This window comes from Pristiophorus japonicus, chromosome 17 (genome assembly GCF_044704955.1).
Source record: "Pristiophorus japonicus isolate sPriJap1 chromosome 17, sPriJap1.hap1, whole genome shotgun sequence".
In the NCBI taxonomy this organism is placed as follows: Eukaryota; Metazoa; Chordata; class Chondrichthyes; family Pristiophoridae; genus Pristiophorus; species Pristiophorus japonicus.
The window spans coordinates 24,812,727-24,835,354 of NC_091993.1; positions in this window are offsets into that span (position 1 = coordinate 24,812,727).

A 22,628-nucleotide genomic window follows, 5' to 3' on the forward strand; every position below is an offset into this window, starting at 1 on the left:
TTGATAGTTAATGGTAGATGGTGATGTTCTTCCTTCCTTCAGGACTTCGACTTTGAGGCTGGAGAAGTTAGTTTACAACTGTCACGTTGGTTTCTCTCCTAGTCTTGATGAGGTAGTAGCAACCATCTCTCTCTCCTTTCACTCTCTCTCTCTATCTCTCTCTCTCTCTTCTCTCTCCACTCCCTCTTCTCTCACCTCTCTCTAACCTCTGTTGAAAACAGTGGCCAGTTATACGATTTCAGTGTTCTAATCTTGCCGCCCAATCTGTTCACAATTCTTTGGATAATTTTGGCGGGCTTGGTTCTTCTTTGTAATATTTTGTCGGGCTCGTTAAAGTTGCTATGTCTTGGGTGGGTTGATGTTCGAAAAACTGTTTCCTGATGGAAATATTAGTTTGGTAATTGCAATGTCCTTTTGTTTTTAGTCTTTCGCATACAGGCTGGATTGGGCCTCTTTGTGATGTATATGCTGAAATGGTTTGTCCAGACCCATGTTGATGGGGAGCCATCTCTGGGTGATACTTTGATGGTAATGTCTCTTGTGGCGAAGGATTTTCAAATACTCATTCTTCCAGACAGGTTTCCACGTGTACGCTGATGACACCCAGCTCTACCTCACGACCACTTCTCTCGATCCCTCCACGGTGCAGAGAGCAAAATTCAACAGAACCCCCCTGTGTTTGGGCTCATTCAAAAGGAATGGCATTGGTGAGGCCTACAAAAGGCCCAGCGGCAGCGAGAGGCGGCGGCAGTCGGAGGCGGGAGTTCGTGGCGTTGGTGAGGCCTACAAAAGGCAAGCTTGTACAGCTCCAGCCGGGAGAAAAAGCAAAAAAGAAGTGGAAAGAAATCAAAAGGTGATGTCACAGCCAAAGAGGTAAGTGATTGGCTGGTGATTGGTGAACAGCTTTTCTTTTTTTTTTATATCAGTAAGTAACCTGTTAACAGTGTTGTCACCAAATTAAGTGTATCTGAGGGTTAAGTCATGGCAGGAGAGCTCGGTCACGTGATATGCTCCTCCTGTACCATGTGGTAACTCAGGGAAACTTCCAGTGTCCCTGACGACTACGTGTGCGGGAAGTGTATCCGCCTCCAGCTCCTGACGGACCGCGTTGCGGAATTGGAGCTGAGGGTGGATTCACTCTGGAGCATCCACGATGCTGAGAATGACGTGAGTAGCACTTGTAGCGAGTTGGTCTTATCGCAGGTGAAAGGTCCACAGCCAGGTAGGGAATGGAAGACCAGCAGGAAGAGCAGTGCAAGGAAGGTAGTGCAAGGGTCCCCTGCGGTCATCCCCCTACAAAACAGATACACCGCTTTGAGTACTGTTGAGGAGGATGACTCATCAGGGGAGGGCAGCAGCAGCCAAGTTCATGGCACCGTGGCTGGCTCTGCTGCACAGGAGGGCAGGAAAAAGAGTGGGAGAGCGATAGTGATAGGGGATTCAATTGTAAGGGGAATAGATAGGCGTTTCTGTGGCCGCAACCGAGACTCCAGGATGGTATGTTGCCTCCCTGGTGCAAGGGTCAAGGATGTCTCGGAGCGGGTGCAGGACATTCGGAAAAGGGAGGGTGAACAGCCAGTTGTCGTGGTGCACATTGATACCAACGATATAGGTAAAAAAAGGATGAGGTCCTACGAGAAGAATTTAAGGAGCTAGGAGTAAGTAGGACCTCAAAAGTAGTAATCTCGGTATTGCTACCAGTGCCACGTGTAAGTCAGAGTAGGAATCGCAGGATAGCTCAGATCCTTGAGCAGTGGTGCAGCAGGGAGGGATTCAAATTCCTGGGGCATTGGAACCGGTTCTGGGGGAGGTGGGACCAGTACAAACTGGATGGTCTGCACCTGGGCAGGACTGGAACCAATGTCCTAGGGGGAGTGTTTGCTAGTGCTGTTGGGGAGGAGTTAAACTAATATGGCAGGGAGATGGGAACCAATGCAGGGAGACAGAGGGAAACAAAATGGAGACAGAAGCAAAAGACAGAAAGGAGATGAGTAAAAGTGGAGGCAGAGAATCCCAAGGCAAAAAACAAAAAGGGCCACTGTACAGCAAAATTCTAAAGGGTCAAAGTATAATAGAAAGGCAAGCCTCAATGCTAGGAGTATTCGGAACCCAGGAGGGGGCTCTGAGCTAGTTAGAGTGGGTGAGAGCTCAGATGAACAAGACCCCAAGAAAGAATGCAAAAGGCAGGAGGCAACAGAGCAGAGTTGCACTGGGGTAAGTGTAAGCCACAAGATGATAGGAAGGGACAATATGTATGAATATAAAGGGGCTGCAGGAGGGGTCAAAACTAAAAATCATGGTTTAAAAACTAGTATTGAAACACTCTACCTAAACGCACGCAGCATTCAAAATAAAGTAAATGAGTTGATGGCACAAATCATTACAAATGGGTATGATTTGGTGGCCATTACAGAAACGTGGTTGCACGGTGGCCAAGACTGGGAATTAAACATACAGGGGTATCTGACAATTCGGAAGAATAGACAAGAAGGGAAAGGAGGTGGGTTAGCTCTGTTAATAAAGGATAATATCAGGGCAGTTGTGAGAGACGATATTGGCTCCAATGAACAAAATGTTGAATCATTGTGGGTGGAGATTGGAGATAGTAAGGGGAAAAAGTCACTGGTGGGCGTAGTTTATAGGCCCCCAAATAATAACTTCATGGTGGGGCGGACAATAATGGAGGTATGTGAAAAAGGAACGGCAGTAATCATGGGGAATTTTAACCTACATATCGATTGGTCAAATCAAATTGCACGGGGTAGCTTGGAGGAGGAATTCATAGAATGCATCAGGGATTGTTTCTTAGAACAGTATGTTACAGAACCTATAAGGGAGCAAGCTATCTTAGATCTGGTCCTGTGTAATGAGACAGGAATAATAAACGATCTCCGAGTAAAAGATCCTCTCGGAATGAGTGATCACGGTATGGTTGAATTTGTAAACAGATTGAGGGTGAGAAAGTAGTGTCTCAAATGAACGTACTATGCTTAAACAAAGGGGACTACAGTGGGATGAGGGCAGAGTTGGCTAAAGTAGACTGGGAACACAGACTAAATGATGGCACAATTGAGGAACAGTGGAGGACTTTTAAGGAGCTCTTTCATCGTGCTCAACAACAATATATTCCAGTGAAAAAGAAGGGCGGTAAGAGAAGGGATAACCAGCGGTGGATAACCAAGGAAATAAAGGAGAGTTTCAAATTAAAAACCAATGCGTATAAAGTGGCCAAGGTTAGTGGGAAACTAGAAGATTGGGAAAATTTTAAATGACAGCAAAGAATGACTAAGAAAGCAATAAAGAAAGGAAAGATAGATTACGAAAGTAAACTTGCGCAAAACATAAAAACAGATAGTAAAAGCTTTTACCGATATGTAAGACGTAAAAGAATGACTAAAGTAAATGTTGGTCCCTTAGAAGATGAGAAGGGGGATTTAATAATGGGAAATGTGGAAATGGCTGAGACCGTAAACAATTATTTTGCTTCGGTCTTCACAGTGGAAGACACAAAAAGCATGCCAAAAATTGCTGGTCACGGGAATGTGGGAAGGGAGGACCTTGAGATAATCACTATCACTAGGAGGGTAGACAAGTCCCCTGGTCCTGATGAAATGCATCCCAGGGTATTAAAAGAGATGGCGGAAGTTATAGCAGATGCATTCGTTATAATCTACCAAAATTCTCTGGACTCTGGGGAGGTACCATCGGATTGGAAAGCAGCTAATGTAAAGCCTCTTTTTAAAAAAGTGGGCACACAAAAGGCAGGTAACTATAGGCTGGTTAGTTCAACGTCTGTAGTGGGGAAAATGCTTGAAGCTATCATTAAGGAAGAAATAGCGGGACATCTAGATAGGAATAGTGCAATCAAGCAGACGCAACATGGATTCATGAAGAGGAAATCATGTTTAACTAATTTACTGGAATTCTTTGAGGATATAACGAGCATGGTGGATAGAGGTGTACCGATGGATGTGGTGTATTTAGATTTCCAAAAGGCATTCGATAAGGTGCCACACAAGAGGTTACTGCAGAAGATAAAGGTACGCGGAGTCAGAGGAAATGTATTAGCATGGATCGAGAATTGGCTGGCTAACAGAAAGCAGAGAGTCGGGATAAATGGGTCCTTTTTGGGTTGGAAATCGGTGGTTAATGGTGTGCCACAGGGATCAGTGCTGGGACCACAACTGTTTACAATATACATAGATAACCTGGAAGAGGGGACAGAGTGTAGTGTAACAAAATTTGCAGATGACACAAAGATTAGTGGGAAAGCGGGTTGTGTAGAGGACACAGAGAGGCTGCATAGAGATTTGGATAGGTTAAGCGAATGGGCTAAGGTTTGGCAGATGGAATACAATGTCGGAAAATTTGAGGTCATCCACCTTGGAAAAAAAAACAGTCAAAGGGAATATTATTTGAATGGGGAGAAATTACAACATGCTGAGGTGCAGAGGGACCTGGGGGTCTTTGTGCATGAATCCCAAAAAGTTAGTTTGCAGGTGCAGCAGGTAATCAGGAAGGCGAATGGAATGTTGGCCTTCATTGCGAGAGGGATGGAGTACAAAAGCAGGGTGATCTTATAGAAACATTTAAAATAATGAAAGGGATAGACAAGACAGAGGCAGAGAGGTTGTTTCCACTGGTCGGGGAGACTAGAACTAGGGGGCACAGCCTCAAAATACGGGGGAGCCAATTTAAAACCGAGTTGAGAAGGAATTTCTTCTCCCAGAGAGTTGTGAATCTGTGGAATTCTCTGCCCAAGGAAGCAGTTGAGGCTAGCTCATTGAATGTATTCAAATCACAGATAGATAGATTTTTAATCAATAAGGGAATTAAGGGTTATGGGGAGCGGGCGGGTAAGTGGAGCTGAGTCCACGGCCAGATCAGCCATGATCTTGTTGAATGGCGGAGCAGGCTCGAGGGGCTAGATGGCCTACTCCTGTTGCTAATTCTTATGTTCTTATGTTCTTATGATTATGCTGAAGGCCTTTTCTTTGCAGTACTAATTAAACTAATTAAATGTTGTAAATAATATATCCTGTTTGTTGATAGAATGCACCTCGACGTTACAGCATTGGAAGATTTTATAGTGTCTGGGTATTAAATATCACAAACACAATTCCTAGAGAATATCTATCTATATTCTCAATTTCAGTAAGACATTTATACATTCTCTGCGATAAATATTAACATAGTGACTTTGTCGTGAGCGGATACTGAAATAAATTAACTTGTGCTTGTGAAAGATTGTCTTCACAAACAGCAGCTTCCCGTGGGTTTGCTCAAAAATGATTTCTGCTGGCATCTGTGTGATTTTCATGTTTAATAACTGAATAAATAGCTATAACACTGCAACTGTCTGTGCAAGAAAAGATAAATATATTTATATCAAATATGATTTAAAAGTAATGGTTGTAATCTGACTCCACCAGCAGCAGTATGTACCATCCTGGTCACCTAATCAAATGAAGGATGTTGTTGGTCTTGAGAGAGTGCAGAGGGAAACAATTAAATTATAATCATGCCAGCTTCCCTCAGCTCTTATCACACTTGCCTCTAAGTTTGGAGGTTGTGGCTTCAAGTCCCATTCCAGGGTGTGAGCACACGCCCCAGGTCAGGGATGTCATCAGCCCTCAAGTCCCAGTAACCCAGTCCGTGAAGCCAGGCAACATAGTCCTATTTCAGCTGCTGTTTCTTATCCATTGATTTGTCTACTCGAGTTGGAAGTCTACCCAGAACTCTTTCAAGGCAAACGAGCCAAAGGTGAGCAGAGGAAATGTTACAAAGACACCCTCAAAGCCTCCCTGATAAAGTGCAACATCCCCACTGACACCTGGGAGTCCCTGGCCAAAGATCACCCTAAGTGGAGGAAGTTCATCTGGGAGGGTGCTGAGCACCTCGAGTCTCATCGCCGAGAGCATGCAGAAATCAAGCGCAGACAGCAGAGAGAGCATGCGGCAAATCTGTCCCACCCTCCCTTACCCTCAACGATTATCTGTCCCACCTGCGACAGGGACTGTGGCCCTCGTATTGGACCGTTCAGCCACCAAAGGATTAATTTTAAGAGTGGAAGTAAGTCTTCCTCGATTCTGAGGGACTGCCTATGATAATGATGATTGACTTGTCAGTGTCAGCCGTGGCTCAGTGGGTAGCACCCTTGCCTCTCGGTCAGAAGGTTGTGGGTTCAAGTCCCACTCCAGGACTTTGAGTACAAAAATCTAGGCTGACACTCCCAGTGGAGTGCTGCACCGTTGGAGGTGCTGCCTTTTGGATGAGACATTAAACCGAGGCCCCGTCTGCCCGGTGGATGTGCTGATCTCAATTGTAGTAACCGTACCACCACCTTGGCTGAGACCATGTAACTGAACATAAATCAGGGAACGGAATCTGATCTGCAGGCCTCAAATCCATACTGCGCAATGCTTTTACAACTGAACCAGTGGAGGAGCTATGAATATAGAAAGGAAAGAATTTGCATTTTTATAGCAACTTTCATGTCCTCAAAATGTCTCAAAGTGCTTCACAAGCAATGGATTACTTTTGCAGTACAGTCACTGTTATGCAGGCACATGGGGCAGTAATTTTTCGCAAAGTAAAGTCCCACAAACAGAAAATGAATGAATAGGTAATTTTTATTTTATTTGTTCTCAGGATTTGATCGCCACTGGCAAGACCATGGGCTGTATTTTCGGCAAGGTCCATTTCGTGGCGTTATTCATGGCGGTGCGGTACTGATAATGTTATGTATGCAACCCCAGGCAACCTGTATCACACCGCCACCAGAGGGCTTACCTGTTGGAGTCCCAAGGGATCCCAGCATCCCTTGGGAACACTGTATATAAACAGGCCTCCCGCGCTGTACCAGCAGTCTGGAGTCCGAATAAAGGAGCTAAGGTCGCACTTACTCATTGTCTACAGTACTCAGTTGCATTACCTTATTATGAGCATAACAGATAGCGCCGAAGAAAAGTTTGCGCCTCAGTCAGCAGAACTCATCATCTGGGCCCCGAATGTGGGGCAGGGTGCTGAGGGAGGCGTTACTCAGCTCTGTTAGGGCGCAAGACCGGCTGAGCAACTGAAAATCCGTTGCTAAGAAGCCGGCCTCGGAGCACCCTCAGAGAGGCTTCTGTGGGGGAAAAAATCGCAACTAAAGACACAACAGACATTCCCAATACCTTAAACACCCCACAATAAGTGACATCGCCAAAATAACTTTAAACAAAACAATCATTCACCAATTCCAGCACTCACCACCACTGGGACAGAAACCAGGCGCTACGGGGCACTATTGGGCCAGCGGCAAACAAATATCACCGCACAGTCAAAGCCGGTGGCGTTGCACGACGCTACCGGGCGGTGTTGCTCTGTGCCCCTGCAAAACTGCCAACAAATTTGCCGGCGGGACGCTGCAAGCTGGCCGTCCGCCCAGAAAGCTTTTCCTCCGCCATTACCCCCTCTCCGGGGCACAAACAGAGGCGGCAACATAACGAAAACCCAACCCTGTATAATTTCCCCATCCCTACTTGTCCTGAGATGTTTGTAGTGGACCTTCCCCTTGAACCACATACTTGGCCGAATGGTGCCTTGATGTTAAGGGCAACTACCCTCACCTCTGCTCGGTCATTCAACTCTTGCGTCCATGTCTAGGTCAAGGTTGTGATGACATCTGGAGCCAAGTGGCTCAGCAGAGCCTGAACTTGAGCACTGGAGACCAGATGTTTTTGATGATTTTGGTTGAAGGACACCAGGAGAACTCCGTGTCCTTCAATTAGTGTCACAGGATCTTTGATAATCACCTGAGTAGGCAGGCAGATCCTTGATTTAACATCTCATCCACAAAACAGCACCTCTGCAATTTCAGCACTCCTTCGGTACTGCGCTGAAATATCAGCCTGAATTTCGCTCTCAAAATCTGCGGTGGGGCTTGAACACACAACTTTCTGATAGGGGGTTGGTGCAACCAGCTGAGCCAAGCTGACACCGGAGGGTGAAGGGTTGACTTTAGCACTGCCGTCGCACAGGTTTGTGCGCTGGAAGTGCACTTTGGGAATTTGGGCACGTTGCCCAATTTTTGTCCCTATCATTTTCTGAAAATTCGGAATTCCTGTTACATAGTTTAAGGTGACCTTAGCTATTCTATTCGGGTACAGCGATCGTGCACCAGTCCCGTACATCACTGGGGTCGAAGAACTCGAGTTGTCTGATTAGTACATGGTCCCCATTTCTGCCGACTGCAAGACTCACATCAGAGACGCCCCCCAGTCAAGTGCACAATTTCCGTTTAATTGCCTTGGTTCCACTGTGAGATCAGACCTTAGAATGGCCAAAGTGTGACAAAGATACAGTAAACCTAGTGCGCCAGTGCAGCCTTCGGCCGCCTGAGGAAAAGTGTGTTCAAAGACCAGGCCCTCAAATCAGCCACCAAGCTCATGGTGTACAGGGCTGGAGTAATACCCGCCCTCCTGTATGGCTCAGAGACATGGACCATGTACAATAGACACCTCAAGTCGCTGGAGAAATACCACCAAAGATGCCTCCGCAAGATCCTACAAATCCCCTGGGAAGACAGAAGCACCAACATTAGCGGCCTCGATCAGGCCAACATCCCCAGCATTGAAGCACTGACCACACTTGATCAGTACCGCTGGGCAGGCCATATTGTCCGCATGCCAGACACGAGACTCCCAAAGCAAGCGCTCTACTCGGAACTCCTTCACGGCAAACGAGCCAAAGGTGGGCAGAGGAAACGTTACAAGGACACCCTCAGAGCCTCCCTGATTAAGTGCAACATAACATCCCCACTGACAACTGGGAGTCCCTAACCAAAGACCGCCCTAAGTGGAGGAAGTGCATCCGGGAGGGCGCTGAGCACCTCGAGTCTCATCGCCGAGAGCATGCAGAAAACAAGCGCAGGCAGCGGAAGGAGCGTGCGGCAAACCAGTCCCACCCTCCCTTACCCTCAACAACTATCTGTCCCATTGGTGACAGGGTCTGTGGCTCTCGTATTGGACTGATACGCCACCTAAGGACTCATTTTAAGAGTGGAAGCAAGTCTTCCTCGATTCTGAGGGACTGCCTATGATGATGATGATGATGATGAAACCTTGCTTGTGGTCAACCTTTGTTTTAACACTTTGAGGGGAACACAATCAATTCATTAATATGTCAAAACCTGAGCTTAGAAAATAGAAATTGTCCAATGTACCTGTTTATTGAAGCTTCAATTCTATCAATTTTTGACGAATTTTACACATGGATGGACAAAATTAATATTCGTCTCACATTTTAGTAGGTAAATCCAATAATGTCATCTCTATTTGCTCCAGCCTGTGACACAGTTCAGTTGCATCTGTTGACATTTCTGAGAATTATATCTTGACGCAAAAGTAATTGAATTTATACCAGCCCTTCAGCTTCTCAGCTGGAGATGGACAATGATAAAGCTGTACCATGGTGGTACCTGATAGCAGTGGGAAAGCTCACCAGCCAGCAACACATAGTTAGGTTATCTCTTCCACCACTCCTCCCACGCCCCCGTTTCCTCACCCATCCTCCCCACCCTCCCGTTCCCCCATCCCTGATTCTCTACAATCACAGGACATTGAGAAAAACGGGTCCATCTCAGTGCCAGAGGATTCAGCCTCGCCTGGTCTGGTTGGCAACAAAGCCTGGCAGATGTGTTAAATGTTCCTTGCAACGTATATTTTTGTTAAAAGGAAAGATCCCATCAGTGCTGTCAAACAGGCAAACATGGTTCCCATTGTGTACACAGAGTAGCGAGATGAATGGCCATTTTGGGTTGTGGGAGGAACGTTTGCCTGGACAATTGGAGAACCCCCTGCTCTTCTTTGAACAATGTCATGGGATCTTTTAATATCTTTCTAAGCTAGCTACTGGGTCTCTGTTTAACATCTCATATGAAGGATAGCACTTCTGACACTACAGCACTTGCTCAGCATTGGGACATCAGCTCTGAGCTGTTAAGATTTTTAACTTTGTGGGCTACATAGATCCACATTGTGGGCTCTGTTTAAATCTCCATTCCCATTAATTTGCATATCTCATCTTGCTGGTTATAACAGATCTTGGTGCTCTATTTCAGGATATATCCATCACTGAGGCAATAGACCCAAGAACAACCCTTTTTCAAACACCCACAAAATTCAAACAGAACTAAAAGAAAGACTTGCGTTTATATAGCACCTTTCATGACCACCGGACATCTCAAAACACTTTACAGCAATGAAGTACTTTTGGAGTGTAATCAATGTGGCAGCCAATTTGCAAACAGCAAGCTCCCACAAATAGCACTATGATAATGACTGGATAATCTGTTTTTGTTATGTTGATTGAGGGATGAATAGTGACCAGGACACCGGGAATCGCTCCCTCTTCGAAATAGTGCCATGGGATCTTTCACATCCACCTGAGAGAGCAAACGGGGCCTCGGTTTAATGTCTCATCTGAAAGACGGCACCTCCAACAGTGCAGCACTCCCTCAGCAGTGCACTGGAGTGTCAGCCTAGATTTATGTGCTCAAGTATCTGAAGTGGGACCTAAACCCACAACCTTCTGACTCAGAGGCTCGAATGCTACCCACTGAGCCACAGCTGACACTGCAAGATTCAAAGGACAATGAGTTGGAAGAAGAAGGGGAGTCATATGGAACCTTTTATCTAAGTGTAACAGAAGTGGAACTATCTTCCACAAACGGCAATTGGTGCTAGATCAATTGTTAATTTTAAATCTGAGATTGATAGATTTTTATTAACCAAAGGTATGAAGTGAAGTGGGCCAAAGGCGGGTATATGGAGTTAGCTTGCAGATTAGCCATGATCTTATTAAATGGTGGAACAGGCTCGAGGGGCTGAATGGCCTCCTATGGAATACCTTGACAGAAGAGGATGCTGAAGTGTTCTGTTTAAATGGGGTCATAAGAACATAAGAAATAGGAGCAGGAGTAGACCATTTGTCCCCTGGAACCTGCTCCGCCATTCAATAAGATCATGGCTGGTCTGATCTTAGCCTCAACTTCACTTTCCTGCCTGTTCCCCATAACCCGTGACTCCCTTATCGTTCAAAAATCTGTCTATCTCCGCCTTAAATATACTCAATGACCCAGGCAATTAGATGGGTTCCTGTAGAGAGAAGGGATGAGGGATATGGTGAGAAGAGGCATTGGAGATTTAAAAGAGACACTTATTGGGGCCTAACAGTCTTTTTCTATTCTTAAAAAAAATCTTATATTCTTGAAAAGGATCAAAACACAGACCTCTCTCCAGACACTGCCAAGCCTAGAAATGACAGCTAGTAGGGAGAGTCGACCAGGGGTGCCTAGCCAGAGCACGATGGCTCGATTGATTAAGTGACTGGTCAGCACCTCCTCGATCCCTGATCAATGGTCAGAGAAATGCTGCACGTAGGAGGAGAACATAAAAGCAGACTCTGGTTCCCCCACCTCCCCAGCTCCACCAGAAATGAGATGCATCATTGCTATTGCACTTATGAATTTAAGCGCCTCCGTTCTCCAACCTATCACTGTCAGTTTGAAATATATTCTTTCTTAAATAGCTACTGAAGAGAGCCATCTTCATTACGAGCTGCCTGATAGCAATATGGCTGCTGAATTAAGGGACTGTTCCTAACACTGTTCACATCAAATGAGCCACAATCAAAGCGCCATTTGAAACTCTTTCCTCAGTTGCTGCAGAATCAAAACCAGCAGTTTGTTTCATTGCATTTAAAACGTGTTCAAATTAATGGGCAGCTGTCTGTGCTGCTGATCTGCTATCCACTATCATTCCTATGTAAATGAATTGCGAGAGTACCCAGATAGCAACACTAATGGGAACAAATCAAAGGTGTTCCAGCTGATTGGGTAGCAAGGTCAACGATCACCTGATAATAAAGCGCCACACCAGGGATCATTGGAGCCTGATGATCGCTTCGGAGAACATCAGCATTAAATAGACAGTTCCCATTTAATTTCTAAGAGACCGGCCATGTTGTAAAATAAGCTTTTAATAGTCGAGTCCCTTTTGGTGACACAGAAATGTATCCCCGTGCACTCAGAAGAGCAGAGCCATTTGGTTCTATCAGTAACTGGAATAATTCCTAGTTCTCGTAATGATCAGCCAGAAAATTACTTTGGTGTTATTGACGGCAAATTGCATAACTTTAATGGGATTGTTTATCTGTTAATTTTAAACGGGCTAATGCATCTCACTATTAGCCCCTTTGCCCAAGATCGCCCATTAATATTATACTTATAACATCAAAATGTCATTGAAAGAACGAGATGAGGACAGAGTTTTGATGAGCTCCAGAGTTGATAGACTCTGAGGGTCCATACTAAATATTGTACCTTAATTTAGCCTAACTAAAACTGCCTAATTCCACCTCCGTAGCATCGCCTGTCTCCTCCCCTGCCTCAGCTCATCTGCATCCATGTCTTTGTTACCTCTGGAATTGACTATTCCAATGCACTCCTGGTTGGTCTCCCATATTCTACTATACGTAACCTTGATGTGATCCAAAACTCGGCTGCCCGTGTCCTAACTCGCACCAAGTCTCGTTTACCCATCACCTCTGTGCTCGCTGACCTACATTGGCTCCCGGTTAAGCAATGCCTCGATTTCAAAATTATCATCCTTGTTTTCAAATCCCTCCATGGCCTCGCCCCTCCCTCTCTCTGTAAAAAGTAAAAACTGACGTTGTAATGATAGGGGACAGTATCATTAGGGGGATAGATAAGGTTCTCTGCAGCCGAGAGCGTGAGTCCCGAAGGCTGTGTTGCCGGCCCGGTGCCAGGGTTAAGAACATCTCCTCAGGGCTGGAGAGAAACTTGGAATGAGAGGGGGAAGATCCAGTTGTCATGGTCCACGTGGGTATCAACGACATAGGTAGGACAAAGAAAGAGGTTCTGCTGAGAGATTATGAGCAGCTAGGGGCCAAATTAAAAAGCAGACCCACAAAGGTAATAATCTCTGGATTACTACCTGAACCACGAGCAGATTTGCTTAGGTTAAATAAGATGAGAGAGATAAACACGTGGCTCAAAGACTGGTGTGAGAGAAGTGGGCTTTGGTTCATGGGACACTGGCACCAGTACTGGGGTAAGAGGGAGCTGTTCCGTTGGGACGGACTCCACTTAGACCGTGCTGGGACTAGGGTCCTGGCGAATCAAATAACTCGGGCTGTAGAAGGCTTTAAACTTATTAGTGGGGGGGAGGATTCAGGTGAGCGAAAGTTTAAAAAATCAAAGAATAAGGAGAATGCAATAGAGCAGGGTAACACTGGAGGAAATGAAAACCAGAGCGTGACAGGAAGGGACAGAATGTATAAACATAAAGGTGAATCAGAAAGTGGGGTCAAAACTCTGGAACTCCCTCCCTAAACCTCTCTGCCTCTCCACCTCTCTTTCCTCCTTCAAGATGCTCCTTAAAATTTATCTCTTGGTCTTCTGCCGTAATTTCTTATCTGGGTCATTTTTTTTTGTCTTATACCATTCCCGTGAAGCACCTTGGGACATTTTACTATGTTAAAGGCGCTATATAAATACAAGTTGTTGTTGTTGCTGTCGAGGAATTTTAGGGAGCACAGATTATGAGGAGCCAGTCAGCTATGTAACTTTAAATTGTGCGAGCCTCATGCTTGACGTCCGAGATTAGAAATATCCTCAGTGGTAGCGTTAGATCTGTGATTACAGAACTGAAGTACGTAAATGACAAAATTAACAAGAAAGACTGGGAAGGAGCAGGTTTGTTCCCCATGGAGCTGTGGAATGGACTCCCAGAGAAACCAGTCAATGCTGTGTCAACTAACGTCCTTAACACAAAAAAAAAGAGCTGGCCAATTAACAAAAGACATTTCTCAGATCTCGCGGAACCATCCCAAAGAAATGAACACTCAATGTACTGCTCTGAGGTGCAATCACTGTTGCCACGTCGGCAAAACACAGCAACCATTTTGTGCACAGCAAGCTCCCGCCACTACCGATTGCAATGTATGACCAGTTCTGCAATTTTTGTCGGGGTCAGTGGGGTCACTTACCTGGATTAGTGGCGCCCACTGGGTCACCAGGGAAGGGTTCGGCCGGGCCAGCGGGCGCCATTGTTAGCCGACTGCAGAGTTGGCCGACAATTAAAAGAAAACGGCGGTGCACCCTCCCCTTTAAGGGCGGCTGCACCGCCCAGCCACTGGCAGCTTCCCGCCATGCGATCTGTCGGGGGCACCGACCGGCAGCAGCCGCGACCCCGCGGGTCAATTTCCCCCACGGGGTGGTAAAGGGTCGCCGCGCCGAGCGGGGCGGAAAGTCGGGGTGCAGCGGAAACCTGTCTCCGCCGCCCCCGGCCTGGGGGCAATTGTGGAAAGGGTCACACCCTCCGCCTGCCCCCGGTCGGTGAGGCCTTACTGCCCTGTTACCGCTGCTTGGTGTCCTGGCCAATATTAATTCATCAACTAACATCACTAAATCAGATTATTAGGTCATTATCACATTGCTATTTGTGGGAGCTTGCAGTACGCTTGCAGTTCCGACATTGCAGCAGTGATCACACTTCAAAACAAACCCATTGGATGTCAAGGTCTTTGGCATGACCTGCGATCATGAAAGGCTCTATATAAATGCAAACTCTTTCTTTGCATGCATGGGGCAATAAGACGACACCCATCACTTGGTCAGTATGCAGTCTCCCAGAAGCTCCTAGCTGGTCATTTGATCCAGAAGAGATCGAGACCACAAAAGCCGGACCGATTGAAATTAATTTGTCAGTAGTGACCTTTAGTGTTCAGCTGAATCATGAACAGTGTGAATGTAGTTTGCAGTAAATCTGCGATTGATAAATCCAATTAGGTTCACACCAGTAGTTCTCAGTTACAGTCGTAACATGAATCAGAATGAAATTGCACACTTATTTTTAATTACTCTGTAATATTGTGCTTGTGAAGGTGAGGGATGTCAGTGCTGGGGCAGGGGACAGTTTTTTTTTTTCTCATTTCAGGCATCCCATATCCAATATGAGTCTCAGGCATTCCCAGGTCAGAGAGAGAGAGTAAAACGTCTCATTTTTTTGTTCTTTGAGCGAGAATTCCAAATTAGTCCCAAACACCTTGTGAGTGGGATCCTTCCAGACAGAGACAACAAACTTTCATCCATCAGTCTAAGTTTGACCTCGGGTCCCAGAGCTGAAAGGCGGGAGTTTAACCCCCTTCAGCCATTCAGTTGTCTCTCTGCACTGTCTCATTAATCCTTAAGTGAAAATCTTGTGCCAGGTGTGCATGCATCACTCTCCGAAGGTCACACTTCATTTCAGATGCAAAAACAATCATTAAAAAGTCATCCATTTCCAGCTGGAATATAAAGAAACATAGAAACGTAGAAAATAGGTGCAGGAGTAGGCCATTCGGCCCTTCGAGCCTGCACCACCATTCAATAAGATCATGGCTGATCATTACCTCAGTATCCCTTTCTTGCTTTCTCTCCATACCTCTTGATCCCCTTAGCTGTAAGGGCTATATCTAACTCCCTCTTGAATATATTCACCTGTGAGTATGCTCATAGGTTTGTAGAGCGCTTGACAACAAAAGAGTTGTAGAGCTGTTGACACAGCATTTCTGTAGTGGAGAGTTATCACGTTTGCCTAACACGTGAAAAGTTCCCGGTTTGAAACCGGGTGGAAACATTTGCTCCGCTAAGCCTGGCGGAGCTGACCGGTGCCCTCGACCAGCTCTCGAGGGGAAAAGCCCCGGGGCTGGACGGGCTGACCGTGGAGTTCCACAGGGCGTTCTGGGACGTTCTGGGGGGGCGACTACGCGCGGGTCCTGGGGGAAAGTCTGGCGACTGGGGAGATGCCCCTCTCTTGGCGCAGGGCAGTCATCGTCCTGCTGCCCAAGAAGGGCGATCTCCGCCTACTTGAGAACTGGCGCCCGGTCTCCCTCCTCAGCACGGACTATAAAATCTTCACCAGGGTGATGTCTGCTCGCCTTGGCGCCGTGCTGGACCACATGATCTACCCCGACCAGTCCTACACGGTCCCGGGCTGGACAATCCACGATAACATCCATTTGGTCCGGGACCTGATCCATCATTCCCAGGAGGCTGGTCTGTCAGTCGCCTTCCTATCCCTAGACCAAGAGAAGGCGTTCAACAGGGTGGATCACGATTATCTGTTCAGAACTCTGCGCGCTTTCGGGTTCATAGAAACATAGAAACATAGAAAATAGCTGCAGGAGTAGGCCATTCGGCCCTTCGAGCCTGCACTGCCATTCAACAAGATCATGGCTGATCACTCCCTCAGCAACGCCCTCCCGCTTTCTCTCCATACCCCTTCATCCCCCCAACCATAAGGGCCATATCCAACTGCCTCTTGAATATATCCAATGAACTGGCATCAACAACTCTCTGCGGCAGGGAATTCCACAGGTTAACAACTCTCTGAGTGAAGAAGTTTCTCCTCATCTCAGTCCTAAATGGCCTACCCCTTATCCTAAGACTATGTCCCCTGGTTCTTGACTTCCCCAACATCGGGAATATTCTTCCTGCATCTAACCTGTCCAGTCCCGTCAGAATCTTATATGTTTCTATGAGATCCCCGCTCATCCTTCTAAACGCCAATGTATAAAGGCCCAGTTGATCCAGTCTCTCCTCATATGCCAGCCCAGCCATGCCTGGAATCAGTCTGGTGAACCTTCGCTGCACTCTCTCAATAGCAAGAACATCCTTCCTCAGACTAGGAGACCAAAACTGAACACAATATTCCAGCTGAGGCCTCACTAAGGCCCTATACAGCTGCATTAAGACCTCTCTGCTCTTATATTCAAAACCCCTAGCTATGAAGGCCAACATACCATTTGCCTTCTTTACCGCTTGCTGTACCTGCATGCCCACTTTCAGTGACTGATGAACCATGACACCCAGGTCTCATTGCACCTCCCCTTTTCCTAATCTGCTGCCATTCAGATAATATTCTGCCTTCTTGTTTTTGCCCCCAAAATGGATAACCTCATATTTATCCACATTATACTGCATCTGCCATGCATTTGCCCACTCACCTAACATGTCCAAGTCACCCTGCAGCCTCTTAACGTCCTCCTCACAGCTCACACCACCACCCAGTTTAGTGTCATCTGCAAACTTGGAGATATTACACTCTATTCCTTCATCCAAATCGTTAATGTATATTGTAAAGAGCTGGGGTCCCAGCACTGAGCCCTGCGGCACCCACTAGTCACTGCCTGCCATCCTGAAAAGGACCCATTTATCCCGACTCCCTGCTTCCTGTCTGCCAACCAGTTCTCTATTCATGCCAGTACATTAGCCCCAATACCATGCACTTTGATTTTGCACACCAATCTCTTGTGCGGGACCTTGTCAAAAGCCTTTTGAAAGTCCAAATACACCACATCCACTGGTTCTCCCTTGTCCACTCTGCTAGTTACATCCTCAAAAAATTCCAGAAGATTTGTCAAGCATGATTTCACTTTCATAAATCCATGCTGACTTGGTCCGATCCTGTCACTGCTTTCCAAATGCGCTGCTATTTCATCCTTAATGATTGATTCCAACATTTTCCCACTACTGATGTCAGGCTAACCGGTCTATAATTACCCGTTTTCTCTCTTCCTCCTTTTTTAAAAAGTGGTGTTACATTAGCTACCCTCCAGTCTATAGGAACTGATCCAGAGTCGATAAGACTGTTGGAAAATGATCACCAATGCATCCACTATTTCCAGGGCCACTTCCTTAAGTACTCTGGGATGCAGACTATCAGGCCCCCGGGATTTATTGGCCTTTAATCCCATCAATTTCCCTAACACAATTTCCCGCCTAATAAGGATATCCTTCAGTTCCTCCTTCTCACTAGACCCACTGTCCCCTAGTACATTCGAAAGGTTATTTGTATCTTCCTTTGTGAAGACAGAACCGAAGTATTGGTTCAATTGGTCTGCCATTATAAATTGGTTCAATTGGTCTGCCAATTTGTTCCCCATTATAAATTCACCTGAATCCGACTGCAAGGGACCTACGTTTGTCTTTACTAATCTCTTTCTCTTCACATATTTATCGAAGCTTTTGCAGTCAGTTTTTATGTTCCCTGCAAGCTTCCTCTCGTACTCTATTTTCCCCCTCTGAATTAAACCCTTAGTCCTCCTCTGTTGAATTCTAAATTTCTCCCAGTCCTCAGGTTTGTTGCATTTTCTAGCCAATTTATATGCCTCTTCCTTGGCTTTAACATTATCCTTAATTTCCCTTGTTAGCCATGGTTGAGCCACCTTCCCAGTTTTATTTTTACTCCAGATAGGGATGTACAATTGCTGAAGTTCATCCATGCGATCTTTAAATGTTTGCCATTGCTTATCCACCGTCAACCCTTTAAATATCCTCTGCCAGTCTATTCTAGCCAATTCACGCCTCATACCGTCGAAGTTACCTTTCCTTAAGTTCAGGACCCTAGTTTCTGAATTAACTTTGTCACTCTCCATCCTAATAAGGAATTCTACCATATTATGGTCACTTTTCCCCAAGGGGCCTCACACAACAAGATTGCCAATTAGTCCCTTCTCATTACACATCACCCAGTCCAGGATGGCCAGCTCCCTGGTTGGTTCCTCGACATATTGGTCCAGAAAACCATCCCGAATACACTCCAGGAAATCCTCCTCCACCGCATTGCTACCAGTTAGGTTAGCCCAATCAATATGTAGATTAAAGTCGCCCATGATTACTGCTGTACCTTTATTGCACACATCCATTATTTCTTGTTTGATGCTGTCCCCAACCTCACTACTACTATTTGGTGGTCTATACACAACTCCCACTAGCGTTTTCTGCCCTTTGGAATTCTGCAGCTCCACCCATACCTGTCATGTATCTCACACTACTGTATATAACTGTATCTTACCATGCTATACATGACTGTAATTAGATATGACCTGTAACCACAAGCATACCTTACTACCAGGGGTGCACTTGTAGGAGACACTGCATACCTGTTCCACACAGGTATATAAAGGCAGGTCGCAGGCAAGTGTGGCACTCGAGAGCTGTGAAATAAAGGTGCAGGTCCAGAGTGACCTTGACTTCAGCATGTGCCTCGTGTAAGTCTGTACTGCAGGGTCAGGACTTTACAACACCGATTCCACATCATCCAGGCTAATGTCCTTCCTTACAATTGCATTGATTTCCTCTTTAACCAGCAACGCCACCCCACCTCCTTTTCCATTCTGTCTATCCTTCCTAAATGCTGATTACCCTTGGATGTTGAGTTTCCAGCCTTGGTCACCCTGGAGCCATGTCTCCGTGATGCCAATCACATCGTATCCGTTAACTGCTATCTGCGCAGTTAATTCATCCACCTTATTCCATATACTCCTCGCATTGAGGCACAGAGCCTTCAGGCTTGTCTTTTTAACACACTTTGCCCCTTTTGAATCTTGATGTAATGTGGCCATTTTTGCTTTTTGCCTTGGGTTTCTCTGCCCTGAACTTTTACTATTCTCCTTTCTATCTTTTGCTTCTGCCCCCCTTCTATTTCCCTCTGTCTCCCTGCATAGGTTCCCATCCCCCTGCCATATTAGTTTAACTCCTCCCCAACAGCACTAGCAAACACTCCCCCTTGGACATTGGTTCCGATCCTGCCCAGGTGCAGACCGTCCGGTTTGTACTGGTCCCACCTCCCGCAGAACCGGTTCCAATGTCCCAGGAATTTGAATGCCTCTCATCTGCACCACTCCTCAAGCCACGTATTCATCTGAGCTATCCTGCGATTCATACTCTGACTAGCACGTGACACTGGTAGTAATCCTGAAATTACTATTTTTGAGGTCCTACTTTTTAATTTAACTCCTAGCTCCCTAAATTCGTCTCGTAGGACCTCATGCCATTTTTTACCTATGTCGTTGGTACCTATATGTATCACGACAACTGACTGTTCACCCTCCCTTTTCAGGATGTCCTGCACCCGCTCCGAGACATCCTTGACCCTTGCACCAGGGAGGCAACATACCATCCTGGAGTCTCGGTTGTGGCCGCAGAAATGCCTATCTATTCCCCTTACAATTGAATCCCCTATCACTATCGCTCTCTCACTCTTTTTCCTGCCCTCCTGTGCAGCAGAGCCAGCCACGGTGACATGAACTTGGATGCTGCTGATCTCCCCTGATGAGTCAATCCCCTCAACAGTACCCAAAGCTGTGTATCTGTTTTGCAGGTGGATGACCGCAGGGGACCCCTACACTACCTTCCTTGCACTGCTCTTCCTGTTAGTCTTCCATTCCCTATCTGGCTGCGGACCCTTTACCTGCGGTAAGACCAACTCGCTAAATGTGCTATTCACGTCATTCTCAGCATCGTGCATGCTCCAGAGTGAATCCACCCGCAGCTCCAGCTCCGCAACGCGGTCCGTCAGGAGCTGAAGGCGGACACACTTCCCGCACACGTAGTCGTCGCACACGGTCGGGACGCATTTCATCGCTCGGATCCGACTTTTGTACACCGCCGCGGAGTGTCTGATTAAGGTTAACGGGTCTTTGATGGCACCCCTTCGCTTTTGAGAGGGGTGCGCCAGGGATGCCCCATGTCCGGCCAGTTATACGCCATCTGCGTGGAGCCTTTCCTGCACCTCCTGCGGACGAGGTTGACGGGACTGGCTCTGTAAGGGCTGAGCGTGGAGCTCGTCCTCTCGGCTTACGCTGATGACGTGCTCCTCATGGTAGAGGATCCCGTTGACCTGCGGAGGATTCGTGAGTGCCATGAGATTTACTCGGCCACATCCTCCGCCAGGATCAACTGGGAGAAATGTTCCGGATTCCTGGTTGGTCAGTGGTGGGTGGACTCCCTGCCGGAGGAGCTCAGGCCTTTTACCTGGAGCATGACCCATCTCCTCTATCTGGGAGTCTACCTTAGCCCCAGCGAGGAAGCCTGGACGGCGAACTGGCAAGAGCTGGAGGCCAAGGTCGCCGCTCGCCTAAGGCGCTGGACAAGAGTTCCAGTCTTTCCCTAAGCCCATCTTCTGTGCTAAACAGGACTGCTCCGAGTGCTGTCCTACAGGGGTCAAGCGCTAGTCATAAACCAGCTGGTGGCCGCTATGCTGTGGTACTAGCTGGTCACTTTGACCCCCCCCCCCCTGCGTTTGTCGCCAAGTTACAGAAGAAGCTGGTGGACTTCTTCTGGAACAACAGGAAGCACTGGGTCTCTGCCGCGGTCTTGAGTCTCCCGCTTCGGGAGGGCGGTCAGTCATTGGTGTGCGTCAGTACCCAGCTTGCGACTTTCCATCTTCAGACCCTGCAGAGATACCTTTACGTTGAGCCCCCTCCTAGGTGGCGTGCGCTGGCGACGTATTTCTTCCGCCAGCAGTACAGCCTCAATTATGACACACAGCTCCTGTTTGTGTCTTTTACCAGGAACTCATCAGGTCTGGAACAAAATCACCACTAAGCGCAGCTCTCCACCGTCTGGAGTGGCGGCTGTCCTGCAGGAGCCGCTGCTCAGGAATCCGTACCTCCACGACCGAGGTTTTAGGTGGCAGGCGGACAAGAGGGCTGTGGTTGGCAAGGTGACCAGGGTCAGGGACCTGCTCGATGGCGGAGGAGCGGGCTGGATGGCGCCAGATGTGCTGGCATGGTGCCTAAACTGGGCCGACGTCCGCCGCGCGACCAATGCCATCGAGTCGCTAAAAACAGCACTGGGCCCTGACTCCGTTAGGTGCATCGAGGAGGCTCAAGCACGTGGGGAGATCCCGTCCGAACTGACCCCCATCCGGACGGAATTCCTCATCGACGCCAAGCCCTGAAACCTCCCTCGGGAGCCGGCGCCTCAAAACCTGAGCCGCCTCGGGGAAATCCCCTCCGTGCCTTTCAGTTCTGCGCGGAGGGGTTTCCTGTACGGGCTGTTCCTGTATACTCTCAACCTTGCCATCCTCGTCTGCCATCTGGACACGCCATGGCTCACCATCTTACCGTCCGGAGGAGGCGGCGGTCCCCGATGGAGTGCAATCTATGCGGGAGTCCTCCCACTGTTTATCGGGGACTTGGCCTGGAGAGTGGTGCACGGAGCAGTCCCGTGCAACAAATTTTTAAGTCGCTTCATGGGCTCCCAGGTTGCCTGCAATTTCTGCGGTCTGGAGGAGCCCGTGTTCCATGTTTTTATGGAATGTGCGAGGTTGCAGCCTCTATTCCACTATTTAAATGGACTGCTCCTCTAATTCTGGTTGCACTTCAATCCCACGCCCCTAATCTTTGGGCACCCTGTGCGGAGGGGAGCGGATAAGTCTGAGGGCCTCCTCGTAGGACTGCTCCTGGGCATGGCCAAGGGGGCCATCAGCCGGTCCAGGCAGCGGGCAGTCAAGGGGGTCATTCAGCCCGACTGCCTGTCTCTCTTCCATGCTTACATCCGAGCCAGGGTATCCCTGAAGATGGAGCATGCGGTGTCCTCGAGATGTGGGCGCCGGAGGGACTGGGGTGCATCATCACCCCGCCAACCAAATTTTAATTTGATTTTATATGTTTTAAAGTTTAATTTGTTTTATTGCCGGGTTTTAGTATCCCGCTCCCCTTTTATAGGGGGCACTTGTATTGTATGTTTTAGTGCCAAAAAAAAAAGCAATAAAAAAGACACAAAAAAAAACCCC